Below are 21,746 nucleotides of genomic sequence, written 5' to 3'. Positions count from 1 at the left end.
GTATGCGATTTCCTTTACAGAGGCAATGTACTTTTTTTATGTATGAGGGGCAATCAAAACAAAACCGAACATTTGCCACAATGGGACCACGGAATGGTTCAATCAAAAGTAATCACCACACACGTCAAGACATTCATCCCACTGGGATACGAGACGATCAACTGATGTTTCGTAGAACGCGGTCAGATGCTGACGGCTCCACAACCGCACCCACTCTCGCACTTCCTCATCCAACTGAAACCGATGTCTAAGCGTGCCTTTCTTAAGATCGCCAAAGGTGTGAAAATCACACAATGAAATCCGGGCTGTACAAAGCATGCTGCATGGTTTCCAAACCAACTCACTGAAGCATATCCGTCGTCTGATTGGCAGTGCGCAACACGATGATTCCGACTGACAGCATTCAGACAGCCCGAGGGCAAACGGCAAAGGCAACAGGTGAAACATCTCACATGACTCCGCCAAAGAAATCCAAAGCTGTTCACAGAAGTTCCGGTAAGTGACGATGACCTTTTTCGACTGCTGGGGTCATCTGCTCGTCAGATTCATCGAGCATGGGATCACAATCAATTCGCAGCGCTATGAAGACACTCCGCACAAACTGCGACACGCCGTAAAGTCAAAATGCCCAGGAATGCTGTCGGACGGAATGACCACGTTGCACGATAACACCCACCCCCACACTGCCAACCGGACGAAGGCTGCGCTTCAGTGATTTGGTTAGGGAACACCGCAACATCTTCCGTACTACCCGGATCTTTCACCGTGTTATTTTCATATCTTTGGCGAGCTGAAGAAAGACACGCATGGACGTCGATTTCAGTCGGATGAAAAAGTGCAACAGTGGGTGCGGTTGTCGATACGTCAGCCACCGACTGTGTTCCACGAAGCAGCATTTTATCGTCTCATCTCCCAGTGTGATAAATGTCTTAATGCGTGTGGCCCGATTGTGCCGGGTGTTCGGTTTTCATTTGACTGATTCTTATAAATTAAAGCATCGTCAGAGAACAATGCTGCTGACCATCTCTGCTAAATCGGTTATGTATCATGAGAACATTACCGGCACTATTATAGTACCTTGGAGTAAGCGCTATTTCATAGGCGACGGTATCCAACGCCTTTTTTAAGTCTACAAAGACAGAAGCTACCTGCTCAGCTGCCTCATTCGTTTGCACTACATCACAAATGAGTACGGCAAGCGGTGTTTCACACTAGCGGTTTTCCCAGAAACCGCGCTGACTCTTAGCGAGAGGTTTGGTTTCCCCCAGAAACATCGCAATGCTTGAGCTTACAGGGAGTGGACAACACTAAAAGCGCAACACATTACCATGCTTAATACAGTGTATGAAACCCGCTGGTACTCAAAACATCTTCCGGTCGTCTCGACATGGATAAAATACGGCTCGTCCTGTAATTCCCTGCTTAGGGAGTTCCCTCCGTGTTGTTTTAGTGTTGACAGGGTTCAGCTCCTTAGTGATTTTTCCAGCTGTCGTCTTCTTATTTTACTTCACAATCTCCGTCAGTCACCGTCTGTCACGAACACGCAACACATAATTTCGTCCGCGTTGTGACGTAGCGGATGATGTTTTTCCCCTTTCCCTGTGCGCGATACAAAACTTCGATACAGGGCCTCCTTGAAGCACCAAACATTCTGGTACCTTGGTTACGGAAGCATAGAGTATGAACAATTTGCCTACATTCGAATTCATTAGCTTCGACAGAATCCACTCGTAACTGCAAAAGACACTGTTCTTGTCACGCCTGACACTTGCAACATGTTTAGGAACTGCACTGGTGGCGTTCGTGGTCAAATGCAGCAGCGCAACTTGCAGGCCTGGCTACCATCTGCTTTTACGTTTAAGCATGCATTTCTCGTGGTGTTTTCATTTTTTTTGCGCAACCGCTGCAGAATATTCTATATGATGCAACAGTAGACAGAGATCAGCGTATTGGTTCTCAATGCTGTGCATTCAAGGAACATTCCACTGTCTCCTACGTATTGCTCCGGTAGTGACAGCGAAGATATGATGGACTAATTTTAGAGCACAAATAGGCATTTAATCTTTTTCTTACGCTCCAAAAGCAAATAGTGGAGAAAATTCGTAACACATGGTACCTTGAGAAGTATCCTCTCCCGCTCTCTTCACGGTGCTTTGTGGAGTATGAGGTCAGTTCAAAAAATTCCGGAACATTCGTAATTTTGTCCCAATGGTGTCTCGGAGCGAAAAGCGATTGGCATCCCTGCACACGCCTGTGTTTATTTTGTAACTACCGGAAGTTTCATCGTCGTATATCTGTTTGTTATTGTTCAGTGCAGTATTGAGTTGAACATTGTATCGCACAGTTTACGAATTTCGAGATGGCAGAGTTACGGGGCCACGCGTCTGCATTAAATTTTGCGTGAAACTCAAGAAAATCTTTGCAGACACACACCAAGTGATGCAGGAATGTACGGTAATTAGTGCTTAAGCCGTAATCGGTTTTACGAATCGTTCAGACGGTTTAAAAGTGGCCGGACGGAAGTTAAAGATGACCCTTGTTCAGGACGCCCTTCGACGTCTAGCGACGACGTTCATGTCAGGGACGTCAACGAAATTGTGCGTGCCAATCGAAGACTGACTGTCCGAGAGATTATAGAAGAAAGTAACATTTCAGTTGGATCTTGTCATGCAACCCTGACACAGCATCTTGGAATGCATCGTGTTACCCACAAGTTGGTCCCACGGCTCGTGAGTCAACGCCAGTAAGACGTCGCCTCGCAATCTGTAAAGAGCTTTTGGATCGCGCAAATGAGAGCGAGATGTTCCTTAAGAGAATCATAACTGGCGGTGAGACGTGGATCTACGGTTATCTTTTTGAGGCCAAGGTTCCATCTTCAGAATGAGTCGGGAAAGACTCTCCAAAACCAAAGAAAGCTCGTCAGGTCAGGTCAAATGTCAATGCCACGCTGGTAGGTTTCTTTGACTTTGAACTATTAGTTCATCCTGAATTCGTGCCACAGGGATAAACTGTTAATCGATGGTACTATCAGGACGTGTTGCAACGCCTGCGACAAAATGTGAGAAGGAAACTGCCTGAAATGTGGTGAGACAATTCATGGCTCTTGCATCAAGATAATGCACCCCCAAGTTCATCCCTGTTGGTTGCACAAAAAACCAAATCACTGTGCTGCCTCATCATCCGAACTGTCAAGACCTAGCCACTGCAGACTTTTTTTTATTTGCAAAGTTGAAAAGCCCGTTAAAAGGACGAAGATTTGCAGCCATAGATGAGATAAAAGAAAATTCGCAGACGGTGCTTCGCGCGATCCAACAAGAGGCGTACCAAGACTGCTTCCGAAAGTGGAAACGACGTTGGGAGCGGTGCATCAATTGTGGGAGGAAAGTATTTCGAAGGAGACCATACACAATAAGTAAAAGGTAAGCGAAGAAAAATTTTGTGGACAAAGTTCCGGAATTTTTTAAACAGACCTCGTTGATACAGATGTAGGTGTAGATTTTTGCACGAGAACCAAATGGTTCAAATGGCTCTGAGCACTATGGGACTTAACATCTGAGGTCATCAGTCCTCTAGAACTTAGAACTACTTAAACCTAACTAACCTAAGGACATCACACACATCCATGCCTGAGGCAGGATTCGAATCTGCGACCGTAGCGGTAGTGCGAGTCCAGACTGAAGCGCCTAGAAACGCTCGGCCACAACGGCCGGCGCACGAGAACCAATAAAGAAAATTCTGACAGACAGCAAAGGCAAGGATGACATTCGGAGGAGCGCTATTGGAAGAGGTTGAGATCGAGATCGTTGTCAGACAGAAATATGGATTATCAGCAATTATTTTGTCAGCATAGCGCCGGACGCAGTGATGAGACAACAATAAACTGGAAAATGGGAATTCCAAAGACGTACTTGAGACCTACTGCCCTTTTTGTCTTCCAAGTCGACTGTCCAGCATTTGTGAACGACAAACTGATAGTGAGACAGAAGAAGACGTAAAGAGACAACTCGACAACCTAAGCAAGATAGTCAAAAGGCTGGGACTAAGGATTGCCTACAACACAAAGACGCTGAATACTTCTGGGGACTGGATAACACCAAAAGCCCCCCCCCCCCCCAAAATAAAGGTGGACACATTTAAATACTTGAGAGAATACATAACAGGAAGAAACAGTAGTAATGAGCGAAAAATAGAGGAGATGAACAAGATGATGTCAACCCTCTGTAAGACTAGCCTTTGAATGCATCTAGAGACGCAAATATCTGACAATACAAGGCAACGGTGAGGAATAGGAAGAAAAGGTGCAGAAAAACAAGAAAAAGAAGAGAGAAAATGGTGAATATAATATTAGGCCCTAAAAGAGGTGGTGGGAGGTGGATGCGAAGACGTAGAGAAGAACTTCGTCGGAGCATGAAGACAAAAAATGGTTCAAATGGCTCTGAGCTCTATGAGACTTAACATCTGAGGTCATCAGTCCCCTAGAACTTAGAACTACTTAAACCTAACATAAGGACATCACACACACCCATGCCCGACGCAGGATTCGAACCTGCGACCGTAGCGGTCACGCGGTTCCAGACTGAAGCGCCTAGAACCGCACGGCCACTAGCGGCTGGCGCATGAGGTCAGTATCAGGAGAAATCAGACAGAAAAGGGCAAAGTTTGTCGAACTGTAATCAAGATGAATATGGATAGATGACGAAAAGAGTGTGGAAACAACAGAGAGGACAAGAGGAAAGATAGGAGCCAGGTGTGTTGTCGAACACCGGAAATAGTCGTCGGAATGTGGGAAGCGAACGAGAGGATAATTGGAGAAGCAAGTGCATACTGACCATATGACAGTAAACGACGACAGAGTAGGATACAGGAAAAAGATAGAAAGTCCAGTGGAAAAGACGAGAAAAGAAAATGCAGAAGAATAGAGCGAGAGAAGAAAATGGGTGAAGAGGTTCTCGGAGAAGAAGAAAATGTAATCCTTTGAGGGGCTAACCATAGTACTTCTGAGGCCGTAACGGAAGAAGGAGAAGAGGGAGAAGGAGAAGAGGAAGAAGGAGAAGAGGAAGAGAGGGAGGAGGAGAAAGATGTTTTAAGGTATGTGTGAAACACCACACCAGCTGCTGCTAAGAATACTTTAATCTCCACTATGGGTACTGAACAGCCTCGGGTGACAGATGTCCGTAATATTGCGGAGTGTTTTGGAACACGTGACAACAGTAGTAAAATACTCGGCAAGATCGTGCACATCTGTGACATGAAGACGTTAAATGAACGTAACCGGTAGCAAAAATTAAAGCATTGCTTAACAGCAGCCGAGATGTCGTTATAAATAGAGCTTAATGCATTAGTTGTGGCAGCAGGTGCAAAACATGCAAGCAATAATTAGATTTAGAAGTAGAAGGCGTTGTTATTCCAGCGATTCTTTGCTAGGTATAATTAGAAAACCAGTATCCGAGGTAGACTGTAAAATAATTTAACTGCCTCTATATATATATATATATATATATATATATATATATATATATATATAGAGAGAGAGAGAGAGAGAGAGAGAGAGAGAGAGAGAGAGAAATAAAGGCAGATTTTATATATATATATATATATATATATATATATATATATATATATATATATATAATTATCTGCCTTTATTTCTTTATAGCCGGCCGAAGTGGCCGTGCGGTTCTAGGCGCTGCAGTCTGGAACCGCGAGACCGCTACGGTCGCAGGTTCGAATCCTGCCTCGGGCATGGATGTGTGTGATGTCCTTAGGTTAGTTAGGTTTAACTAGTTCTAAGTTCTAGGGGACTAATGACCTCAGAAGTTGAGTCCCATAGTGCTCAGAGCCATTTGAACCATTTTTATTTCTTTATACTTGTACTTTCCCTGTCTTTCAGACTGTAATATTTATTTTTTCTCTGAAAAGACGTCACCAGATTATGCCTGCTTTGCTACAGGAAAATGGCGACGTCGTGAAGCAAATGGAAATGTCGTGTGTATGCTAGAGATTCATCTGCAAATTTCTCTACAACAGTGCTCACCTGTTTATTCAGACGTAAGGCGCGTTTACACTGAGTTGGCAACATTGTTCGCAACATTATTCGTGGCTAGTAATGGACTACCGATGTTCGCAACACAAAATCAGTGTTCCACGGCTGTGTCGGTAGAGATCAAAGAAACATTGTTCGTGGCCTGCTACCCCTAAATTCCGCTACGCAGCGCTAGTGTTAGTTTGCTCTGAGTGAGTGTTTTGGTGTTTGTTTTGGTGGAGTGTAGTGGTGCGTTTATTTTATGTCCCTTCATTTTTATTTGAAATGGAATGGTCACGAGACAAAATTTTCCAACTGATGTCGCTCTATGAGGCAGAGGAGTGCGTGTGGAATGTACGTTGCGCAGGTTACAAAAATACTAAAATCAAACATGATTCATTACAAAAAATTGCTGCGGCGCTTGGCACCAGCAGCAGTGACGTGGAAAAAAAAATTCTCTTGTCTCAGTACCAACGAGAGAAAAGAAAAATAGAGGAAAGTAAAAAATCTGGATGTGGCACTGACAGATTTTACGAAACTTAGTGGCTTAGATTTAAATATCTAAGTTTCATGGATGATATTGAACTATTTGGAACTATTTGAGATACGGCTGGCTTTGATAGGAGTCTCCAATGCCAGAAAAGAAGAATAACAGCAAGTCTTTGGTTCACGGGATTGCTTTTCTGAAACTGGTGACTTTCTTTCAAACAACTAGGCCCTAAAATATTCAACAACATTTCAAAATTCACGGCGACATCCTATTGAAGTTGCGAAAGCCAGAACCGTCTTCCAAATTCAGCTCACAAAGCATGTCATTCCTGCCACGTCTTCTATAGTATATTTTGGTCCACCGACGACGACTACATCGTTTTCTTCGTCTATTTCGTTAAGTATTATTAATGCAGCACCAAGTGACATTGCCGGCCAGGGTGGCCAAGCGGTTAAAGGCGCTACAGTCTGGAACCGCGCGACCGCTTCGGTCGCAGGTTCGAATCCTGCCTCGGGCATGGATGTGTGTGATGTCCTTAAGTTAGTTAGGTTTAAGTAGTTCTAAGTTCTAGGGGACTGATGACCTCAGATGTTAAGTCCCATAGTGCTCAGAGCCATTTGAACCAAATGACATAAATTCTTCCTCTTCACTTGACATAGCGTATCTCTTGATGTGAATACACAAAGTAACCTATCAGTTCACCGCAGCAGACTATGCGAATACGTAGAAATGTTGGTCGCTAGTGTAAACGGGAATGCGAACACCGAACAATGCTGCCAACATGTTGAGGGAACAAGGTGCACACAATGTTCCGAACAAAAACATGATCTGAGCTCAATGTAAACGCGTCTTTACAGTTCGGAATACGGCGGTGTAGCGCCTTGAAATGCATATAACGTGGCCTTCTAGTATGCCGTCCAAAAAACAAAAGTCGACTATCTCTTCTTCGTCAGAAAAAAGAACAAATCGGCAGCAGCGATACACCTGCTCTGAGATAGCATCTTACCCAAAAATTGTCTATCAAGAAATAATAAAATTTCCCGCGTAACTAATGTCGCTGATGGGGGAGGTGTCTTTCTTATTTATTCCCGCGACATACATCATGTAGATAAAGAGAATAGGGTAAGAGAGAGCAATATATTTACGGAGGTGTATAGACAATAATTTCTCTCTTCACACTGTACACGTACGGAGTGGCCAATGTTTGTACGAAGTAGCCTCCTTCGCGCATTGTATGGCGGCTGAAGAGTGCAGTTGTAGATACTGGCGCAGTGTGGAAGCGAGTCCCCCGCCTAGTCACGTGAGCTCAGGTCGTTCCACCAGCCACTTACTCAGGAGCGACCTCGCCTCGGCTATTCTGATCGGCGCCTCTTCAGCGACACGTGGTTCCAGTCACGTATATAACTGATACGCGGCCGTTGGCGGCTCCAGTCCTCTTCTGGGAGTTCCTGTTGCGATATACGCCGTTATTAACGTTTGATAGTGGGATGGAGCACGACGGGATATACACTAATGGCCATTAAAATTGCTACACCACGAAGATGACGTGCTACAGACGTGAAATTTAACCGACAGGAAGAAGATGCTGTGATATGCAAATGATTAGCTTTTCAGAGTATTTTCACAAGGTTGGCGCCGGTGGCGACACCTACAACGAGCTGACATGAGGAAGATTTCCAACCGATTTCTCATACACAAACAGCAGTTGACCGACGTTGTCTGGTGAAACGTTGTTGTCATGCCTCGTGTAATGAGGAGAAATGCGTACCATCGCGTTTCCGACTTTGATAAAGGTCGGATTGTAGCCTATCGCGATTGCGGTTTATCGTATCGCGGCATTGCTGTTCGCGATGGTCGAGATCCAATGACTGTTAGTACAATATGTAATCGGAGGGTTCAGGAGGGTAATACGGAACGCCGTGCTGGATCCCAACGGCCTCGTATCACTAGCACTCGAGATGACAGGCATCTTATCCGCATGGCTGTAACGGATCGTGCAGCCACGTCTCGATCCCTGACTCAACAGATAGGGACGTTTGCAAGACAACCAACATCTGCACGAACAGTTTGACGACGTTTGAAGCAGCATGGACCATCAGCCAGGCGACCATGGCTGAGGTTACCCTTGACGCTGCATCACAGACAGGAGCGCCTGCGATGGTGTACTCAACGACGAACCTGGGTGCACGAATGGCAAAACGTCATTTTTCCGGATGAATCCAGGTTCTGTTTACAGCATCATGATGGTCGCATCCGTGTCTGGCGACATCGCGGTGAACGCACTTGGAAGCGTGTATTTGTCATCGCCGTACCGGCGTATCACCCGGCGTCATGGTATGGGGTGCCATTGGTTAAACGTTGAAACACGTATGTAACATAGCAGCGATGGCGAGGCATTGTAGCATCTGTGACCAGAGAGTTTGCGCTTGACCGCGCGAGTGTTGCGAGCAGTTCTCAGTCTGTCAGTAGTCGTTGCGAGTCAGTCAGTCGTTGCGAGGCAGCAGTCGTTGCGAGTGTGTAGCTCTGTCTAGTTGAGAGCAGTACTCTGTCTGTAGTCGTCGCGTGCTGTACGCTAATAGTCGTCATGCAGAGCGGTCGGTCAGTGATAGCAGTCCAGTGCGGGTGATGTAGGCGGTCGGCAACACTGGTCAAGATGGTGAATAAGGTATACTGTTAATTAATATAATCATTAGATAATGAAAAATTTTATTTATTGTAATTATTCTCCAACAAGTTCCCCAATAATAATTTTTATTTCAAAAGCATTTTTTCAAAAATTTAATTTTTATTGAACTAAAGATTTCGTTGCACTTCCCATTTCATTCCACTTCTTTTGAAGAAAAATTTCAGTAAAATCAGCAAAAAAAAGAAATATTATTATTTGCAATGCAGTTCCTCCAAGCCGTGCGCACAAAAAAAGAGCAGAAATTTGACATCCAGTTATTCTGAGGTAAGACTTTAATTCTGATTGTCTTGCACAGGGCCAAAGACCGATATTTCGGTTTAATTGTATTTTCTTGTCACTGAACGGACTTTAATTTTTTTATGAAAAACTTATATTTGAGTCAGATTGCGAATTTCACATTTTTGTTGCCATTGTCAGTACATTTCATTGTGGGCAGGTTACGCTTAGAGCAGTGTCCATTAGCATTCATAATTAAATATTGTCGTGTTTCTTTCTTTCAAATTTTTGTGGGGAGGTTACACTCGGCTCCCATTTGTATTAAATAATATTGTCTTTTTTCCTTTTAAAAATTACGGTGGGGAGGTTACACTTGGCGACACCCAGTCCAGGATCGTATTTCGTTGAGAATCTTTTGAACAACAGTCAGATATCTGCTCTTATTTGCTTAAGTATAATTAGGATTTGGCGCTACGCTTTTACTAATTTTGTGACTTTCTCTCTACAGGTCAACGGCAATTCGTTGCTCTGTTGTATTTGTGTGTTGCTTTTGCATTTGTGCTTATTTGTTTTTGAATAATTGTGACTACTGTAAAAATGCCGCGAAAGACTGTGAATAGTGTATCGCGAGGTATTACGAACGAAACTACCGATTTAAACAACTTTATCGATAGGACATGTGACACGCAGTGTAATGATGACAATCCTGCGTTCACTAACAATCAGTGCATTACAACCATTAATGATGACTTTTCTGTTAATGATGAACAAACGAACTCAATTGTCTCTTCTGTTAATTTGACGACAATTGATGACGCGGGACGCTCCATTGTAATGAGCGCTACCCAGCTTAACACACCCGATTTGAAAAACTCAAGTAACGTGCAGACAAATTTGTCTAATGAAAATGAACAGGATACACAAAATACGACGGAATTATTTAATTCCGAAATAGTGAGTGACAGTGTAGGTCCGACTGATAATCCTTTTTGTAAATTGCAGAATGACCAAATGGTCACGCAAAACAAGACAATTTCAGATCCACCATTAAATAGCACAGAGAATAGAAATGCTGACTTTGAGTCGAATCCAATTATGGCATTGTTGCGACAAATGAGTAAACAACTTAATGAAATTAGGGAAGATAACGAACACTTAAATGAAAAACTTGACAATAATGACAAAAAACAAGACAAACTTAGTGAACAGGTCAAGCAAGATAATGAAAATCTCAAACAACACTTAAATGAAAAATTAGACGACAATTCCAGACAGTTAAATGATAAATTAGACGACAATTCCAGACAGCTTAGTGAACAAATTAGAGCCGTTGCCGCGCAGTGTCATGACACTAAGGAACAGTTGCGCACGGAAATTGAGGCTTGTTCACAAAAAAATAGCGAAGAAATTAAGTCTGTTGCGCAAGAATTAAGGGAAATGCAAACAGCCGCAACAGAAACACTCAGAGACGAAATTAGCGGAGTCGCTAAACAATGCTCTGAAAAAGCTACACAATTACGGGACGAGTTTAAAGCAATGACGGTAGAACTTTCGCGCACAATGGACGCAAAGATAGACGCGAAATTCGAACAGCAGAACACTCAGATTAACGAGCGCTTTAATCAGCACATACAGAACAGTGATACGCGTTTCCGCAAATTTATTCAGGATCAAAATAAAGTCAAACGTCAGGTTATGGAAACAATCACTGCACAAAGACAAGAGGACAAACGTAAAATGTTCGCGAAAGCGAAGACGTATGTAGACAATAATATTACTACAGTGTCCGACAAAATTAATACCATAGAACAGTTGAACGCGGAATTACGGGATGAAATTTCTGATCTTAAATCAAAAACAGATACACACACAGTAAATATTCAAACAGTGACAGACAGATTCGAACAATTAGATCTAACACAGGATTGCGATGTCATCAAAGCTGATGTTAAAAAACTGAGCGAAACTACGCGTAAGTTGCAAAAACAGATTAATGCGTCTGATTCTAAAACCGATGATCAGGTTAAGATACTGACTGAAAAATGTGATGAATTGGCCAGTCGTATTGATGTTATCGAAAATACTAATGACAATAAATCAGACGATACTGCACCGGTTTCATTTATCCAAACACCTGAATTTCAAAATTTACAGCAGACAATTAACGAGATCGATTCATCTAACAACACGTTACGTAGGAAGTTATCAAATTTACAACAAGAAGTAACAGAGATGAAAAACATTTCAGTTAATAACATGCCACAACAGACACCACTTTATGAACATGTGTCAGACTCACGCAGCGCGTATAATTTGGGTAATCTACAGAGAGTACGGGACTTAGATTCCGATCAACCACAGTTCAATAGATTCTCTTACGATCCTGAACCTGTTCCATCACACAGAGATGATAATTTCGACTACAAACATTTTCTGTCAGTGAGAAAGTTTAAAGTTTTTAAAAACGATAGAACGCAGATTCACCCACTGGATTGGATTCAACAATTTAGCTTTGCTCTTCCACCGAATTGGCCTGTAACACACAAACTTGAATTTATTTGCAGTTTTTTGGAAGGCGAACCGGCAACTCGTATGAGACCGATCGCGAGGCAATGCTACTCAGTAGAGGAATTTCAGAATGCTTTTCTGTCAGCGTACTGGTCGAAGACGACACAGCGCGGAATTAAAGACCAACTAATTAGTTTGCCGAATTACGAGAACTCAAATTTTCCCAGTGTGACGCAATTTTTTGAGCACATGGTACAACAAAACCAATACCTGAGTGAACCGTACAGTGAATCCGCACTTATACAATTATGCATTTCCAAATTACCACGGTCATTACGAGTGTCACTTCTAACGGGTCAGCAAAAAGAAAACATTTCAGCATTCAGAGATCTTTTACAGCTCTTGGAAGTACAGCAATCTGATTATTCTTTTGTAAACAAAAACTTTTCGAGTAACAACCAAGGTCAACAACAGTACTGCAATTATGATCAGGGACGTAATTCCAATCGGAAAGATAACAGACGTTTTAGGAACGACAACTACCAAAACTTTAATAACAGGCAAAATTCTAATTATCAATACCGTCAAAATTTTCAGCAACAGGAACAACACTTTAGTAACAATAGAGGTGTTTCACAACAACAACATCAAAACCAGCCGGTTAACATACCTAACCAACAATGGAATACACAAGGTCAACCAGGCTTTAATGTTTCGCCGCGTGGACGTATAGCCCCTGGTCCAACAAATAGTAACGCACGGGAGCAGAGAAACAACTATGTACAAAGAAGACAGTATTTCAATTCCCATCGCAATACACCGTATAGGAATGACTATTACGACAGACGTAAAAACGATGAGCACAATTACCAGCGTACATATAATAACAGTCGGTCTCACCAACAGCAAAATCATACGCAAGAACATATTCTCATGAATGAACCCGACAGTAGGTACCATCCAGAGCGTAACACGTCTGGAAGAAGTAATAGAACAGTTCAAATAGTCGAAATGCCACAGAATCCTCCTAATAATAATAACACGTCAGATAGAATCTGACTAGATAATGTACAGGACGCATCTTGCAATAATACAAGCACTACCTTAGACACGCAAAATGTTGTTCACGAAAATGTAATTACTTTTGACGACATCAGAGACACTCTTTTACAGGAAAGACCAGTTATTCAGAAAACCATTTCACATCCTGTTATCGAAATTAAAATTGGTTCTTCGAAATTTTTAGCAGTAATTGATTCCGGATCACCAATATCAGTAATAAATGAGGAGACTTTTAATGAGTGCAACAAAGAGAATACCTATCCGACATTACCTTTAGGCAAAACAAAAGTGAAGGGAGCAGTACCGAGTAAAGGAATAGACGTTAAATTACAGACGCATTTATCATTTTGTATTGGAGGTCATACTTTCCACTCTAATTTTTGGATTGTTCCGTTATTGACAACAGACATTATTTTAGGCACGAATTTTCTGGTACAACACGACGCAGTTATCGATTTTCAGAATTCTTATTTAATGTTAAAGGATGAAAATGTACAATTGGCTTTAGAATTTCAGCACTCTTTATCTGCGGAAGAACAAACAATTAACCGCACAGAGGTCATTTCCGCAACACGTAACATAGACTGTAATCCCACATTGTTCACGGATACGTACGTACACAACTATAATACTCCAGACGAAGCCGACTACGACGTAATGCAAATGATTTCCGATAAAGTTAGACAAAGCAGTGCAACTACAGACGACGAACGAACGCAATTACACAAAATTCTTTTACAGCAAGCTCCAGTTTTTGACAACATTCCTGGTACTATGTCCGGCTTTATGTATGAATTTCAAGTCAAACCGCACGACACATTTAAAGCAAAGCATTATCCCATTCCGTATATTCACAGAGAACAAGTTAAAAAAGAATTGCAGGATATGCTCGACCAAGGAATTATAGAACCAGCAGTTAGCCCGTACATAAACCCGCTACATATTGTTAAGAAAAAAGATGGCTCACTTCGCCTCGTACTTGATTCACGTCACATTAATGACATTATTATTAATGAAACAGATCGACCACAGACATTAGAGGAACTTCTACAGAAATTTCACGGTACAGGTATTTATTCTACACTAGATTTGAAATCAGGATTTTGGCAAATTCAACTTCATCCGAATTGTAGAAAATATACAGCTTTTCTCTGTTTTGGCGACTGTTATCAATTTTGCAAATTACCGTTCGGCTTAACTATTTCTTCTGCAGCTTTTATTCGCGGTTTGAACACAATACTTCCGACAGAACTTAGAGACAGAATTACGACGTACGTAGACGACATTCTTATCGCAGAAGCTAACTGGTCCGAACACAATTTGATTCTTGAACAACTGTTACAAACTTTTCATGCACAAGGACTTACAGTTAATCTTAGTAAGTCGCATTTTGGCAAAACTTCTATAAAATTTCTTGGACACGTGATTTCAGCAGAAGGCATTGCACCTGATCCGGAAAAACTTCAAGCTCTACGTGACATTACTGTTCCTACGACGAAGAAGCAATTACGCAGTTTTTTGGGCTTAATTAACTTTTTTCGTAAATTTATTCACCATTCTGCTTTAGACACGCCTAGACTATGCCAATTAACAGGTAAAAACACTATTTGGTCTTGGAATAAGCAAGCACATTCTGAATTCATGAACCTGAAACATGCTCTGTTGAATGCTCCACTTTTATCGCACCCAGACCTTACTAGAAATTTTTCTATTGCCACCGACAGTTCCAACACCGCTTTAGGCGTACATATTTTCCAGGAAATTGAAGAAGATGGTTCTACAGTAATTAAAAACATCGCATTTGCAAGTCGCATTTTGTCACCTGCTGAACGAAATTATTCCGTTACAGAATTAGAAACATTATGTGTTGTATGGGCTTTCACGAGATTTAGGCATTTTCTTTATGGCAGACATACCACCGTTTACACAGATCACAGAGCAATACAATTTTTACTTTCGGCCAAATTTACTCACGATAGATTAAGCAGATGGAAACTATATTTACAGGAATTTAATTTTACAATAGTTCACATTCCCGGTACACAAAATGTTATAGCAGGCGCACTATCGCGTTCTCTGAGCAACAATCAGCAAGACGTAACAACCAACTTCTGCAAAACAAATTTCAGTGTCATGTACATTCAGCAAGTAGCATTTGAAAATTTTATTTCATCGTCATTACAGGACATAGCAAAGGAGCAAAATAAAGACAATGTGTGGAAAGAAATTAAACACCTATGGCAAGATAGGAATAATGTTACGATTAGGAACCACTACACTGTACGCAATGACATTCTGTTTCGCCGCTCTCATCCTGACAGCAACAATTGGTTATTATGCATTCCTGACGAACTGGTTAACAAATTAATCTGGTACACTCATTTAAGTTACGCACATTACGGAGCAAGAAAATGTTTTCTTATACTGAGACAGAACTGTTATTTTACCAACATGGAGAAACGTATACGACGAGTTTTAGCGTCTTGTAAAATTTGCTAGAAAGCTAAATCAGACACCACTTCACATATTCCTCCTTTATATCCCATTATACCTGTTAAATTAAGACATATGGCCGCTGTAGATATTTTTGGTCCGATTCCGAGAACTAACAGAGGTTTTTGCTACATATTTGTCGCTGTTGAGCTCACTTCAAAATTTGTTACTTTCACTCCATTACGCAAAGCTACTGCTAAAACTGTTTCGAAAGCATTTGTTAAACATTTTCTATCTCATGTAGGGCATGTAATGAAAGTAATTTCTGACAATGGATCTCAATTTCGTAGTACCATATGGACACGCATGTTACGAGCCAGAAACATTTCTCCGATCTATATATCCAAGTACCACGCTTCTTCGAACCCCTGTGAAAGATTAATGAAAGAAATTGGTAAGCTGTGCCGAATATACTGCCACAAAAGACATATTGATTGGGATACACACATACTCTCATTCCAAGACGTAATTAATTCCATACCAAATGAATCCACTATGCTATCTCCGTTTGTTATACTGACAAACGTTGAACCGCCAAACAAAATTAAAGAATTAATAGAATTCCCCAAAAGTCGTCGCCTACGACACCACGAAATAATTGACATTGCGCTGAACAACATCAAACGTGCCGCAGAGCGCCGGAGAAGACAGCAAAAACAGGTTTGTAGACGCCGAGACTTTCACGTTGGACAGAAGATACTAGTACGTACACACTATTTATCCAGCAAATTAAAAGGTAAGTGCAGTAAATTTGAACTTCTATACGCAGGTCCATATCGGATTCGCAGCATCCCTCACCCCAATGTTGTACACGTCGAAACTTTGAGAACCAGAAAATCGAAAGGCAATCACCATATCTCAAACATTAAACCGTTTATTGAGTGAAACCACTGTATGATTCAACACACTATGATGCCATTTACTAACGCAATTATTTCACCTGACTAATTACTGATGATTATCGTATTTTTTCTTGGCAAGTGCCCGGCAAGGTAAGGTTAGCAGGTCGCTTTTCTTGTCGTTACACATCAGACCGTGCATATTTTTTCAGACACACTTACGTATTTTATGACTAATTATGCAATGTTAGCTAATGACATGTTAATTTCATTACATTTTTTTATTAAAGTCTTTAATTCTCGCCTTGATTAATTACACTACATACAAGCTGAACACAACGAACGTCACATTTTGTCTTTTTATGTATGATTGTATTCCAGTTTTGTTTATATGCACTGTGAAATAGTTAAGATATAACACACACCAGTCGACTTGACATTTTTTTTGCCTTATGACATCTCAACATCGTGACTGTTTTACATTTTTTGCTGCTGCATTGTGATATTCTCTGTACATTTTTAGCTTTGAACACTGTCAATTTCTTTGACATATTACGTTTTCTGTCATGATATGCTGTATGCTTAAGTATGTTACCATAAACCAGTCATTATTTAGTGGGTATATGATTTAAATGCAGGACATTAATCTTTGTTCATGAATTTCAGAAAGAAATGATGCATGTAAGAAATAAATTCAACAGAAATGGGAATTTCACCTACGGAATAAAGGAAAGGAGATGCAATAACTTTATGAGGAAGAGTAAATGGATCAGGATTAACAAGCATTAACAAGAATATACTATACTCACCGTAGAATAGCAGTCTTAACTAATTTTTTCTTTCAGAATACAAGGTGATTGATGCAGGCTGTCAGACTGAACTACACATCTTAGTTTTAGTGATGAAATATGCTAGAGATAAGGAATAGTTGTACAATGAGTAATGAAGTGATATTTTTGCAGATGATAATGAATGCTGATGAATAATGATGAAGAATATGCTGTTATGAATAATGAAGTTTTTCTTTACAGGTGATGATGATAATGAAGTTATGATGATATGGATAATGAAGTTTTCTTTACAGATGAGGATAATGTTGAAGTTATGTATTTATGCTACGTAGTTATTTAAGTATTTGTTGCAGTTTGTTTTGACAGCAGGTGTTATATTGCATAGTAGGATGACGGAAAGTTTTGGAAAGGACAGCTATGGAACACATTTTTATACACATTTCACTACCTGTTAATTCGAAGTTCACTACTTTTCAGCATAGTGTGCGTTTCTTCTTTCAGGTCAATAATCCATTTTGTATTTTTTAAAGAGAAGCTTTTCATGATACTTGCTAAACCTGTTAGTTATTATACCTGTTCTAGTACTTGCATTCTCATTTTTTACCCATTTGTGTTTATCATTTATAAATGAGGTCACATATACTGCCTTGTTACATAACCTTGCTACAGCTGACTCATGACGAATGACGTTACCTATCCTCATTTGCAGCAATAGGTCAAAAACAAATAGTGTTATGCCTCAGCAATCAATTATCGATCTCAACGCAATGCATTGCTAACAAAAAAATGTATTACCAGTCCCAAATAGTGATACCAGTTTGAGAAAATTCTGAATAATACTGATTAGCTCTGAATATTATGTCACTTGAGTAATGACTTCTTAATGAGACAAAAAAAAAGTATATATTTAAAATAATGCTTTGTCACTAGTTAATAACTGCCACTGTTTATTGTAATGAGACTACTTATAATGCCTATGATTACTAATGCTATGACTAATTAACTGATTTTAATAATGACTTTGTAATGATCTGAATACTACTGAAGGAGAAACACTGTTTATTGTAATGAGACTACTTATAATGCCTGTGATTATTAATGCTATGACTGTAATTAACTGATTTTTAATAATGACTTCGTAATGATCTGAATAATACTGAATGATGATTCTATTCAATACTTGCTGGCCACTGAGTGCCAATAATTAATGTCACTTGAAGAATTGTTATTAATTATGCCATTAATTAGCCCTTTTTTTTCCATGTTGAGTTTTCATGTTTTGGTTAATGGCCAATGAGTGCCAATAATTTGTATCACTCAATGTATTATGTTAATGCTAGGACAATAATTGACTCTCCTTTTCAACTAAGACTTCTGATGAACATTATTCTGTCATACTAAATATACTTTGTAACTGGCCAAGGACCGCCACTGTTTATTGTAATACGATTACCCATGATGCCAGCTAATGATTCTTAATAGATTGGAGTGACACAATTAATTAACTATGGTACTGTTTAATAATGCTCTGTAATTAGGAGAAGACTAATGATTATTATTGGAATGACAAATGATTAATTAACGACAAATGATTAATTAACTGTGATTACGAAAAGGCTAATGATTACTATTGGAATGACAAATGATTAATTAATGACAAATGATTAATTAACTGTAATTAGGAGAAGGTTAATGATTCTTAATTACACTCTGTAACTGAAAAGAATGCGATTATTTAATAATGCTTTGTAACCAGGAAAAGAAGGCTACTGATTCCATGTAAAACAATTAATGAACATTTTTCTGTAATACTACATACTTGGTACAGAAATGTTCAATAACTGGGCTATGAATGCCACAAACTAATTAAGTCTATAATTGTCAATATTATGTGACTTGATGTCCTTCACCTCATAAGCTGACTACCCTGAATTATTGCAATGTCCATTTGTCCTGTTTATCCTAGTGATCATGGAGCACTATATTTGGTTTTGCACTACTTCTACGTTGGTGCGCCTTGTAAGAGCGTGGTGTTGACACGACATGCTGTCCACCACCATGAGCGATGAAAACATTATTATGGTCCCACTGTTTGGTGTACCTAATGTACTGCCAAAATGAAAATATGGAACATTACTACGACAGTTCAGTGTCTTGGCTACACTGATAAATTCTGATGGGAAAAGAACTTCAAGTTGTGTCACTTGGTGTTGTACTTCTGTGGAAAGATATGGACTTTCAGAACAGCTGTGTGCAATCTAAAGTGCTACAACCATGATGCAATCCTTCCCTTTCCTATCCTGATTCTTGTCACATGGTTATACATTTTTCGATTTGTTGAATTCCAGTGCGAGTACACTTGTGGCACTGGTCGACATGATTTTTTGCCATTATGTTTATTTGTTGTGAAAATGCTAAAGACATTTCTCCAGTGCGTGTGCACTTTCGACATGATTTTTTGTCATTTTATTGCGAAAATGCTAAAGACATTTTTTTTCGATTTGTTTTGAAGTACAGTATATGTACACTCTTGTCTTTTATATTGTATATACATTTTTATTTTTTCTGAACTACAGTGCATGTGCACTTATGTTAGGTTAATATGTTTTCTATTGAACTTCAGTGCCTGTGCACTTTTCTCATTTTTCAATATGTTTTCTACTATTCTGTATATTCAATACTTTAATGCGAATGCACTTATGTCATTTGTTACTAATTGTACATACATTTCATCAATTACTGATATGTTCTCAACTGCAGTGCATGTGCACTCATGTCACTTGTCAACATAATATTTTTTGCCAGTCTGTTTATTTGTTCTGAATATGCCAATGAATTTTTTCAGTGCCTGTGCACTTTGTTATCTGTCAAATAATTTGTATATACATTTTTCTGATTTGTTACTATGTTTTGTACTCACATTTTGTCTTTGTCTGATATATCTTGTACTTAGTGCGTGTGCACAACATTTACTTTATGTACTACATCTAATTATTCTGTAAATTGTAGAAGTTTATTAGTTAATTAAAAATTTTGCCGCGATTGGCAAGTCCAAATGACTCACCATCGCTGCCAAATTTTTGCCCCCCCAGTGGAGGGTTATGAAACACGTATGTAACATAGCAGCGATGGCGAGGCATTGTAGCATCTGTGACCAGAGAGTTTGCGCTTGACCGCGCGAGTGTTGCGAGCAGTTCTCAGTCTGTCAGTAGTCGTTGCGAGTCAGTCAGTCGTTGCGAGGCAGCAGTCGTTGCGAGTGTGAAGCTCTGTCTAGTTGAGAGCAGTACTCTGTCTGTAGTCGTCGCGTGCTGTACGCTAATAGTCGTCATGCAGAGCGGTCGGTCAGTGATAGCAGTCCAGTGCGGGTGATGTAGGCGGTCGGCAACACTGGTCAAGATGGTGAATAAGGTATACTGTTAATTAATATAATCATTAGATAATGAAAAATTTTATTTATTGTAATTATTCTCCAACAAGTTCCCCAATAATAATTTTTATTTCAAAAGCATTTTTTCAAAAATTTAATTTTTATTGAACTAAAGATTTCGTTGCACTTCCCATTTCATTCCACTTCTTTTGAAGAAAAATTTCAGTAAAATCAGCAAAAAAAAGAAATATTATTATTTGCAATGCAGTTCCTCCAAGCCGTGCGCACAAAAAAAGAGCAGAAATTTGACATCCAGTTATTCTGAGGTAAGACTTTAATTCTGATTGTCTTGCACAGGGCCAAAGACCGATATTTCGGTTTAATTGTATTTTCTTGTCACTGAACGGACTTTAATTTTTTTATGAAAAACTTATATTTGAGTCAGATTGCGAATTTCACATTTTTGTTGCCATTGTCAGTACATTTCATTGTGGGCAGGTTACGCTTAGAGCAGTGTCCATTAGCATTCATAATTAAATATTGTCGTGTTTCTTTCTTTCAAATTTTTGTGGGGAGGTTACACTCGGCTCCCATTTGTATTAAATAATATTGTCTTTTTTCCTTTTAAAAATTACGGTGGGGAGGTTACAACGTCTCGGTCACCTCTTGTTCGCACTGACGGCACTTTGAACAGTGGACGTTACATTTCAGATGTGTTACGACCCGTAGCTCTACCCTTCATTCGATCCATGCGAAACCCTACATTTCAGCAGGATAATGCACGACCCCATGTTGCAGGTCCTGTACGGGCCTTTCTGGATACAGAAAATGTTCGAGTGCTGCCCTGGCCAGCACATTCTCCAGATCTCTCACCAACTGAAAACGTCTGGTCAATGGAGGCCGAGCAACTGGCTCGTCCCAATACGCCAGTCACTACTCTTGATGAACTGTGGTATCGTGTTGAAGCTGCATGGGCAGCTGTACCTGTACACGCCATCCAAGCTGTGTTTGACTCAATGCCCAGGCGTATCAAGGCCGTTATTACGGCCAGAGGTGGTTGTTCTGGGTACTGATTTCTCAGGATCTATGAACCTAAACTGCATGAAAATGTAATCACATATCAGTTCTAGTATAATATATTTGTCCAAAGAATACCCGTCTATCATCTGCAATTCTTGTTGGTTTTAGTAATTTTAATGGCTAGTAGTGTAGCTGGATCGAATACCGGAAGAGGAAAAAAATCATTACTCAGTTTTGATAGCAAACGAAAAA

This window comes from Schistocerca piceifrons, chromosome 2 (genome assembly GCF_021461385.2).
Source record: "Schistocerca piceifrons isolate TAMUIC-IGC-003096 chromosome 2, iqSchPice1.1, whole genome shotgun sequence".
Taxonomy (NCBI): domain Eukaryota; kingdom Metazoa; phylum Arthropoda; class Insecta; order Orthoptera; family Acrididae; genus Schistocerca; species Schistocerca piceifrons.
Note: the sequence above shows the minus strand (reverse complement) of the source record.